Below are 11,569 nucleotides of genomic sequence, written 5' to 3' on the forward strand. Positions count from 1 at the left end.
GACAAATACGAAACAGATGTTGTGAGAAGCTGTCCAAATTGTGGTTTTATGGACTGACTGTGGATGGTGAGGGAGAGACCCGAGTGGATGACGACTCCTTGGTTCCTGCCGTGCGCACGTAGCTCCGTGACGGTACTGTGTGTTGAACGGCAGGGCCCTGGAGTAAAATAGATTTGGGGTAGGTGTTCACAGGGGCGTGATTCAGAGCTGAGATGCTTCCCCGTTGGATCTGTCTGAGGGACCTGCGAGGGAGCACTGAGCGTGTCAAGATGACGCTGGGAGGTACTTCCCTGTGGCTTGGTGGAGAGGTCTGAGGTGTAAGTGCATCTGTGATGTGGGTGATGTGCTTGTAGGTGGTGTCAAAGCCACTGGGACCGACGACAGGTGTGGAGAGTCAAAAGAGAAGACAATCCAAGTTCCACTCTGAGAACTCTTATTTCCTGGTGATTGAATACAGGAGGAGAAAGGCAGATGAAAGGAGGGTGGAGAACAAGAACACGGGGCATGAAACCAAGGGACAATTCCAGGCTCTTCTGCCAGGTCAAGTAAACCGAAAGCAGGCGTAGTCACAGGATTTAGACGCCGGAAGTGCTTGGGTGATATTTGCAAGAATCAAACAGGGACTGGACGGGAGGCCCATGGCTGGGGAAGAGCAGGCAGCATGGGCTGATAAACCTTTGAGAAACTCAGCGAGAAGCAGGTGGAAGAAATTATGTCAGAAACTGGGAGGGAGTCTAGGAGTAAGGGGCACTTTTCTGAACCTTCAAAAGACCAGTTTCAATGTGGATGGAAAGAACGTGGTTGACAGAAGAGGCTGGGGATGCAGGAGGGAGAGGAACACGCCGTGGGGTGAGTAAGGCGGCATACTTGTGGAGAGACTGAACTTCCTTTCACCCAGCTGTTGTCCTTGTCAGGAACCGTCCAAGCCTTCAAAAGCCAGGCATGCGTCAGGCACTGTGTCCACTGCCCAGCCACCTACCCGGTCTCCCAGACTCCTGGGTAACTAACTTCTTCCCCTCCTGCAAATCCTTACTCACGTGCTTTCACGTTGGAGAGCTCCAACCTGCCCACTCGATGGACAATTTCCATTCTCCCTCACCCTGGTCAATTTTTGTTTGTTTCCTTTCCATAGGGTTTATTGGTCTGTGATGTAATTAATTCAATATAACCAGCCGTAACTTTTATTTTCTTACCTACTGCTTAATAATATTAAATGATGTTACTCATTTACGGTCTCCTCTCTTCCTAGAGCTGAGGCAGAATTTCGCATGGCATCCAGATTGGCGTGCTTCTCTCAAGCTACCTCCCCATGTGCTCCCATGGTCCACATTCCACTCATCCCTGCCATCCTTTCTCACTGCCCCGCACCACCCCCACCCCCGCACACTCACGCTGCTGGACAACTCTCCTGCTGTCCCCCCACCTCTCCGAATCTACCTGCAAGGCACCCCAATGGTTAGGTAGCCCGCAGTCACCTCTGTCCTCTGTGGATTCTTTCTGCATAGCTAATGGGAACCACAAATTCTGTCTTCGTCAGCCTGGCTGCTCTAACAAACTATCATAGACAGGGCGGGGGCGCTTAACAACAGCATGCGGGGCTTTTCGCACAGTTCTGGAGGCTGGGAGTGTGAGATCAGGGGGCTGGCGGCTCAGGCTCAGATGAGAGCGCTCTTCCTGGCTGCAGACCGCCCGCCTCCCCTGCAGCCTAGCCTGGTGCGGCACAGAGAGGAGGAAGCTCTCTCCTGGCCCTTCGAAGGGCTTGATCTCATTCACGAGAGCTCCGTCCTCAGAACATTATCTGCCCCTGATCACCCCCAGAAAGCCCATCTCCTAGCACTGCCCAATGGGTTGGTGATGGTGGTAGGGTTTCAGGGTGTGAATTTGGGGGGAACAAGCATTCAGTTCTCAATGGTATTGCCCCATTATTCTCCCTCGTGGAGCCTGATATGCCCTGCAAGCTTGTCCACCACATCACCTGCTGGGGTGCTTGCATTCAGGAGCATGTGAGAGAATTTGGGAATGGAGGCCTTACCTCTTACCAAGCCAGAGGGGCATGTTAACCAAATTTTTAGACCGAGTACCGCCGGAGAGGAACTCAGTACTATGGAAAGTGACTCAGAAATCATCATCATTTGTCCTTCCTCGGTGGAGACACAGTTCGAAAAACATCTCCCTCTTGGCCTCACTGATTTCTTCAGACCTCGCAGCCTTTTACCTGTTTCTCTAATATATGCACAGATCTATCTCCAAAGTAACAAAACCTGAGCACCCAAAAATATTGCATCTGCAGTCATACCACTTTCCTCCTGTTGGAGGTCTTGCTTTTCTGACGGTCCAGGTTAGGAAGAAAGAGAGTGACTGGCCCTCTTTCCCATGACACTCTACAGTTTGCTTGTGTCTGTGTGTGTGTGTGTGTGTGTGTGCCCGCGTGGGTGTGATAAGAGAGAAGAACACAGAGGCATTGTTATGAAGCTCCTCTCACAGTGTGTGAATCTACACAGGGGCTGATGTGTGGAGCAACCTAAAAATACGTGCGATGTCTTTCCTGACAGTGGCTAGGAGAGGAGCAGACACACTGGTTGAAGTTCACAGGTGTACTTGACCTCATGCCGAAGGAAATGCAAAGCCAAAAGCAGGCTCAGGTTGCCTGAATCCAGCTGATTCATTGGAAACAGCATGCCTGAGTTCATTTTAGCAACTTTGTTCCACAGTATAGGAGTCTAAATAGAAATAATTTATTTTGAGGCTTTCTTTTGGTTTTAAAAAAAGTGAATTATAATAAAAAGAAGAAAAGGCAAACGGGTAGGGGTGAGGATAAAGTCCTAGGGAACCATTTACAAAAATAAAAATGGAGATTGGGAAGTACGTGTCAAGTGTAAAACTCTGGGGAACTGTCCGACCTAAAAGTAGAAACCAAAGGAAGGTGAGTCCAGCAGCTTTGTTAGGGGCATTTGGGAGTGAGGATCCACCAGAACCATGAGGGTTAAAGGAAATAAATGCACTTGAGACTAAATGCATAGTTTTCAAGACACAGGGACCAATAATCACAGCGAAGGTGGAGAGGAAAGGAAAGTTCCTCTTCCGACTAAACAGGTTTGCTGCATGCGTGACCCTCACAGGCCTAAGGAGCCAAGACTTTGTCCAGTGGAATGTAGGGAAACTATATGCTCTATCCATAGTGGCTGTTAGTTCCATTTTGTCTGCAAAATAAGTCATTCTGTTTGTTATAGTTTGCAGTAGTGGCGGACCCCCCTCCCAAGGGAAAACAATGGTGGTAGAGCCCTCCCTACCCAGTGTCTACAAAGTGTCATCCTACAGCATTTCGTCCAAACCCTCCCAGCATCCCTTTGGTGACCTGCACTTTAGCTGAGACCCTGAGCCTTCTGTGCCTCGGTGAGTGGTGTGTTNTAGGGAAACTATATGCTCTATCCATAGTGGCTGTTAGTTCCATTTTGTCTGCAAAATAAGTCATTCTGTTTGTTATAGTTTGCAGTAGTGGCGGACCCCCCTCCCAAGGGAAAACAATGGTGGTAGAGCCCTCCCTACCCAGTGTCTACAAAGTGTCACCCTACAGCATTTCGTCCAAACCCTCCCAGCATCCCTTTGGAGACCTGCACTTTAGCTGAGACCCTGAGCCTTCTGTGCCTCGGTGAGTGGTGTGTTTTGTGTTTCTGAGAGGAGGCTGACCTCACAGCCTTTGGGTGACTCCCTAACCCCAGGGGAGGAGAGGACCACAGGTGCTCTGCAGTTCACAACCTCTCCATCCCTGCATCCTCCCTGCCTATTGGCTGAGTCACAGTTCCTAAGTGCCTGGGATGCTAAATGAAACTTAACTATTGGATAGGATGAAGGCTTCCCTACAGACCAGATCATTAGTGGGCTCTTAGGCTCAGTCCACTGCCATCAGGTTAAAACCAAACCAGACCAAACCAAACCAAACCAACAAACAAAAACAGAACAAGGAAGGTGGGCAGATTCAAGTTCAGTCCTATTTAGGTAATTCTTGTGTCAAATCTGGCATATTCATGAAGATTTTTCTTTAGGGCCTTTCTGTGTGTTGTCAATTACTTAACAAAGAGATTACTGTATTTTTATCTACTTTACTTAATGGCTCTAAGCAATGGCCTTCCCTCTCCCCTCTAACAGTTTATAGGCAGTTATATCTTCCTGGTTAAAAAAAAATACAGTGACACACCTTTTGTTCTTTGCAACATTGATGATAGGGGCAATTGCCGTGTGAGGGTATTCAACAGGCAACAGGGTGTCTTTGGGAAGGACACCAATGACAGCATCATGGTATGTAAAGTGAATTTAATTTATTCACGCGATTACTTTCCCTGTTAACAGAGATAATTTAAAGTCAATAGTAGCCTAATTTTAAAACCTGTGAATTCTCAAATCTTCTAATTTAATTATGGAATTGAAAGAGACATCAAATCATTTTGGGTTTACATTTGTATAAAGTAAATAAGGTGCGCGCGACTTGGATAACATATGACATATCTCTCAAGTACCTCTAATTAACTTCACTCTCACATTTTAACTCTTTATGCTCAGAGTGTGCAGCCTTTAGTATGGTATTTCCAGGACAGTAGTATCTGTTAGAGCCTGTGTCGTTTCTCCACTGTGCTCCTAATGCCAGGAAAGCCAGGCCGCTCTGTTGTAAACTTTTATTGGCAGGGGTTCATAGCTCAGCTGTAACATTTCACGCTGGGCCGCAATTCAGCACACAAGCCCTATGCCCCAAAGAGTTTATGTTACTACAAAAAGAATTGTAGAAATCCATTTTTCTCTTTTTAGGAGGGCCAGAAAAATGGCACCACAAGAAACATTATCTTCTCAAAAACACACTTTCTAAAAATAAAAGTTGGTGCATTAAGCGATCCACTTGGTACTCAGCCCTCACCCTGTACCCATCAAAATAACTAAGAGATGATAGCAACAGAGAATCTATACTGATCGCAGGTGCATCTTGCTCTCTGAGCTTACAGCACAACAAATGTCACCTTTCTTTATTTTTCTAAGTCAGATTAAATCCACAGGGAGGCTTCTGTCATCCAGGTTGACAAGAAGTCCAATATCAGTCAACTAGGGGTGCCCACTCCCGCACTGCCAGTGTACTAGAAATCAGGGCTTGTGGAATGTAGACACGGAGGACTGGGCCCGAGATGGTGACCCGGTGGCTCTTTGATCTCTTGACCCTCAGGTATCCCCCCCTTCACCTCTGCCGATGCCCCATCTGCCAAGCCCCCCTTTACCCAATTTCCAGCCCGTCAGGGATCAATACTCTCTCAGTAGATGCCTGTTTTGGAGTGCACACGTTTAGTCTAGAATTCTCTGACTCTAAACCACAAAACCACTGGGTGTGTTTCCCTTTCTCCCTGCGGTTGGGAGGCGTGAGGGTGAGAAGAAAGGGTGAGGGCAGATGATCTCAGTCTTTCCAGTTATTCTACTGCTGAAGAAAAGAAAATGTTTTGTTTTGTGTTTATGAAATGACCGTACCACCCAGGAAAGTGCTATTTTATGTCAACATTCTCAGAGTTGGCAGAGGACTCATGAGATGAGGATCGTGATGAATTTGCTCCTGCCTTTGAGTACGTGGCTGGAAACCTGATCTTATTTTCTTTATTTATAAACAGAAAGACATGAATTAAATATTCTACAAAACGCCTTCCTTAATGTCAACAATGCCTTTCTCGAAAGCTTTGGTGTAACTCTTTCTTCCTACTGGGCCATCCAGGCCCCACGGATCCACTCCAGCATATCTGGGACCCACACATTAATCTCGCAGGCCCCCCCTCTCCTTGGAACATCTATACCAAAGCACAAGTGAAGCCTTTCCAGGAGACCAAGCCTTCGTTTATTACTTGGAACTTAAAACTATTGATACTGTCTCCTAACTGCCCTGTGAAGCTTCCAACAGTATGTTAATTTCAAAAGCTATCCAGATAGGTAGGTAGGTAGGCAGGCAGTTAGGGGGGAAAAAGAAAGAAAGAAAAGAAAGAAAGGAGGGAGGGAGGGAAAGAACTCAGTAAATTCCGAGATGCCCCTCAAAAACTGGGAGGCGAGATATAGCATTCGTTAATTTACATGAATTTGTCAGACTGAATTTTCAAACCTCTTACCCGCTGCAAGTGCTGAGTGACCACAGGTCACTACTAGCAGAACCAGAAGCAGGGCTGCCATTGAGACACGCAGCACACACCTGTAGACCGGAAACATGCAGAAAGGTAGCAACAGCCAGTGCAGGTTGTAGAGGCAGCTTCCGGCGGGCAGTCTGAGAGTCAAGAGCAAGTTATAACTCGTGGCAAGTCCTTCAACGTAACTGGTTATTTCTCCACATTTAATCTTTCAGTCTTATACCTATTTATGTATTCTTGTCAAGTAGGTGCTGGGGACCTTGTGAAAAGATGCAGACGTCTGCAGGTGGTGGGTTCATATCTTATCAACACATTTCCTTCCCTTTCTGAGCCCCTCGAGGTGAAGGTGGGTGGCTTCCCTCACTCTCTGATTGGCTGTTGGGATTCACCAATGGGATGCACCTGTTGCAATCCCTCCTCAGAGGTCACGCGGGTGTCATCGGCCCTCTCAGCAGCCCGATGTCACCTTGCACCTTCAGAACTAGGGTAATAGAACTCTCTGTTATTATTTATCGGGACTCTGCACCATCGTTTGTGGTTCCCTATACCTTGCCCAGACCTTTGTAATGGGCTTTAAAGTAAACTTTCCTCAAAGGACCCAATTTTTGTGTGTCCTCTGTTCCTATGGGGACTTTCAAAACATATTTTCCGGTTACCAAGTCCTCCCCTAGTGAAAATTCCTTCACCTGCAAGCAGTTACATTGAGCAACTCACAAATTGCCCACCAGGTGGCGCGCATGCAGTAACTTTGGAGCAACCAGGCAGCGGTGAATTGGAAAATACCGCTATCAAACATGGTCTTGTCTTTGATGCGTATCTAAGTTAAGGTAGGAATGATGAGGTCGTAAAGGCTAATAAATTTATTATGTGGTGGAAAAGTTATTTCTTCTTGCCCACGAGACAGAAAAGCCATTATTTTTAAAGCATGGTGCTCCTGTGCTTTGTTCACTGCGACACCCAATTCTCCTAATCCTCTTCACACTCCTCTTATTCTTTGTGTGATGTGTGTCTTTGGTTTTGAGTAAAGAAGAAGAGGCTATTGTAGCTTGCTGTAAGCTGACTGCTTAAGAGTTCAGCAAATTTAAATAAATCGGTAGCAGAAAAAATGCTTTGGACACCGGCCCTCCAACAGTGAATAAAAAATGTAGACGTTGCATTAACGCAAAGAGGCCAATGCTGTGGGAGAGCGGCGTGGCTCGTAAACAAAGCAGACAGTCTGACAAAAGTGCTTTCCCCCACTTTGATCAAATAGACCAGAACATCTTTGCAGCCAGCTTGTCAAAGTGGGGAGTCTGTTTTCCGTCTCTCCTGATTCCCACCCTCACCCGGCCCCACCCATCTCTCATTCGGGACCCCTCCCTGGGATGAAAAAGGCTGTCAGCCACTGAAGTCTATAGCGCTGTATAATGAGACGGACATATCTTGGGCCCGTGTTTTGCTCTCCCATCCGCTTCTTGCCCAGCTTCAAGGTCTATGGACTTCACGGCAGGGGCTGGTGTAGGCACGGGTGACGGAGGAGAAAGTGGGCCTGCTGACTGGCCCGGCATGTCCCTCCCAGATGACACACTGCATGCCCAGGAAGTTGGTGACACACCCGGCCCCGTATGACAGGGTCACAGGCAGGGCCGTGAGTTTGGGGAATGGTGAGGCGGTGCAAGGGGGAGGAAATAAGGAAACAAAGTGACTCATATGTTCAAGAAACTTCACCTGCATGACCCCAGTAAAGACCGATTAACCCAGGAGATGGTTACCACCCCCCTTTACATGCGGAAAACAGGGAGAGACAAAAAGTTGGAGGGTTTTGCACAAGATCTTCCAACGGCAAAGAGAACAAAGCAGAGACAAAGTTTTTCTGCTAATTAAATTTCATGTGTCTTGTAGAGAAACCAAACGAAGTACCACAGTGAATAACATTGTGCTCCATTTGCCCAGAGATCGCCCTTTCTTGGGTTTAGAAAACTGAACTGTTCATCAAAATGTATCTTGTTTAAGACACGTCCCTCTGGGCCTCGTGCACAGAGGGAGCCTGGGCTCAGCTTATGCTCTGCTCATTTATGGACAAAGGGTTCTGCGTTTCCCTTGTGTTCTGGGTCCTGCGCGTTCTGTAGCCCGTCGTTCTGATAGCTGTTTTTTTTCTCTTTCGACCATTGCTGGTTAAACGCAGTCTCGCCTGTTCCTCCTCCCTGGGCCCCGCCCACAGAAAGCTCAGCGGCACGTGAGCTCCTCGCAGTGATTGGCTGGATTGCCGCTCATCTTTTGGTGCTTTAAACGGGTGCCTTCTCTCATTGGATAAACCCGCCCGGAGCACCCACTCTGTGCGAGATGCTTTGCCAAGTCCAAGAGATTTTCTCGTTCTTTCCAACAGCTTTCCATCCTCTTTATCTAAAAGAAGGGAAGGTTGGAGAGCTTGCGACTCTGAGCCGGGTGATGTTCCCCTTTCATGGGTGATCTTTCATAATCGTGTCCCTCGGTCCAGAAGGCATCCTCTCAAGTCCCCTTGTGCTGCCCGCATCACCCCCGATGGCCGCTCTTGCACGGCCACCTGAGAAACGAACCCCCGTGCCAATCTCCATCCTTGCCCAAGATGGAAAACGTTCTTTTGGCAAGTCCTGGTGGATTTGTGAAACATTAAATATGTTTCTTATTCTTGGTGCATTAAAAATCAAACCTGGGAACTCCCCCTATGTGTTGAGTGCGTGTTTCTACATGAGATTGCACTTGGCACTGTACAGAAGGCTTTAACGGTCGTCTTGCTGGTGCAGGATCTGCCCAAAGCAGATTACGAGACAAAGATATCTGACTTTGCAGACAGCACGGACGAGAGCACAAAACGAAGACGCCTGAACAATTCAAAACAGTATGTACTTGGTGTCCATTGCAAGAGTCAGTAGCTTCGTGGAGCAGTGAGGAGTGGGAGAGCCCGAAGTGGCTAATGCTGACACAGGATGGTGTAGAGAGAAGCTTTAAGACTTTTTCCAAAAAGCTCTGGAAGACCGTGGAGAGGAGGTGGGATCGCGTGAGCTGCTTGGACGGTGGGAGAGGGAGAACTTGGCTGACGGAGAGAGGACGCATTCCAGGAATATGGTGCCGCTTGGAAATGGCTTGCATGGAACGACTGGGTGACGGAGACATGACGCCAGTTGGCATGAACCGAGAGGGGGCTTATTCCAAGAAAGAGTTTCAAATTTGATTCAAAACAAAATAATGACTTTCTGTGGCATTACTCTGACAAGTAACAGTAAATTTTTTAACCAAATGCACAAATCAAGACCCAGGTAGTGGAACTCCCAGGAGAAGGAGGACTCTCTGGGGTGACCCAGTGGGGAGGGAGCAGAGGCACCTTCCCTCACAGGGGATGACAGCGGGCCCCGAACACTCCACTGCACAGAGCAAGGAGAAGACAACAGGTGACATTCCTAGAGCAGAGGGGAGAAAGTAGATGTGAACCTGCTCTACTACTGAAGGTCAGAGAACGCGGGGATTCACGTTCCTGTCTTTGGGGGTGTATTCCTGAGGGTTCAGTGGCCTGGGCCTCTGGGTGGGTGACCACCGTCTCAACCTGACTCAGGACTACTTTTAAGTAAGAATGTATCTGTCCACTGTTAAAGGTTTTACAATGAATTGAATATCTGATGTTTTTGAGACACTTATAAGGTACATGTGGAAAGAAATCACACCCGTGTGAAACATTAAATACAAAAAATAATAGTAAATATTCTACAGAAAGACCCTTGCCCCACCAAGTGATTGACCATTACAAGAAATGTGGAGGAAGGCAATGTTACTTTAGGTTGGAAAGATAAAGCAACATCCTTAAGGAGGGTTGATGTATGAGATGTGTCTTAGGACTGAATGGGTAGGATTCAATGGGTAGAATGGGTAGGATTGAATAGTTACCGAGGCAGGGCAGAGCATAATGGGAAAGTACAGAAACTGGAGGACCAGCATGGCAGCCGGACCAGGTGGGTCGGGCGAGCAGGGCTGCCTGCCTTCCCGAGCAGAAAACCTGCAAGGAAGATGAGGCTGGAGTAGGCGGTGGTGGCTTCACAGATGCTGGCTGATAGAGCTCATTTTCTCTGTTGGAAGGGACGACATAATGACACCATAGCAGTTTTTGCCCAAGTTCAGGAAAGAAAGTTCATCCCTTGAACACTTGCTTTAAAATCTTTCCCCCACCACACACACACACACACACACACAATGTTGAATCGCCAGTGCGTAGCAGAGGCGACTCGCCGCCCCACGCGCTGATTTCCACGGGAGGAGCTCGCAGATCATTTGTCTTTGTGAAGGGCCGGGCGCAGAGCCCTGAGCTCCGCACTGCACCGCGGGCGCGCACCGCGAGGCCGGCTCCGGAGGGCATCCTCTGGCACGCCCGCTGCTGTGGCCATCTGCTGCCCCTGACGGCGTGGTCTGGCAGTCCAGGAGACGGGACCAGCCGCCCAGCAATACACCCATATGTTCCTCTCCCCCTCGCCGGAGAAACAGAACAGCCATCTTCAAGATCCAACCAGGAGCTCCAGGCATGCAACTTCCTTTGTCTCCTCAAGATCAAGATTTCAAAATTCGTTTTGAGAGGAAACAGGCACTCACTGTGAACCAACACCTTCTTGAAGGTTACTGGGCTAAGAGTCCACCTTAGCATACAGGAGGGGAGACCTCCCATCCCAAAACAAAAACCAAAACCACATCACGGGTGGCTTGGGAGAAAGCATGTCCTGGTACAGTGACAATCTGTATAAAGGTATGATCCGCGGCATCATATTGGTACCTGTGTGTTAGGGTGCATAGTCCTGAGCCCTGTCACTCAAGGTGCGGTCCAGAGCGGCAGCCTGGGGGCTTATTGGCAATGCAGAATCCAAAGCCCCACCCAAAAATTGCTGCATCAGAAGCTGCATTTCAGCAGGTGGTCTCCATGCACACCAAAGTCTGAGCTGCATGCATTCTGATGGGGAGGCTCTAAGTACTGTTTGGCTGGGTAGCTTTGACTCCCTGGGCAAATAGTCTTGGGGCCATGAATGAAGGAGGGCTCTTCATGCTCCCAGAGGTCGCAAGCTTTACGCTGTAAATAGATTTGAGTCAATGACAACTGACCCCAGAACCTGCACTCTAGGGACCAGCGCATGTGGGACTGGGAAGGGTGCGCATTGGGTTCCTTCCTCTGCCTTGGCTTCCTCTTCCTCCTCAGCAAGGCCTCGCCAAAGGTTTCCCATTCTTCCCCCCCCCCCCCCCCCCCGGCTCCAGTGTGAGCAGTGTGCTGACATGAGCATTTCCCAAATCCCCGTGAGGGCTGAAACAGACGTGTTGACCTCACCAGCAACTGCTTTGCTCAGTGGCCCAGTCCTGCCATCTGGGTGGCAAGCATGGGCTCTGCAATGCTCCCTCTGGGGTCTGTTCTGGCGCCCTCTGTTGGCTGAGTCGCTCACACA

The sequence above is a fragment of the Sturnira hondurensis genome, unplaced genomic scaffold (assembly GCF_014824575.4).
Source record: "Sturnira hondurensis isolate 20B ecotype Veracruz unplaced genomic scaffold, ASM1482457v3 Scaffold0008640, whole genome shotgun sequence".
Lineage (NCBI taxonomy): Eukaryota > Metazoa > Chordata > Mammalia > Chiroptera > Phyllostomidae > Sturnira > Sturnira hondurensis.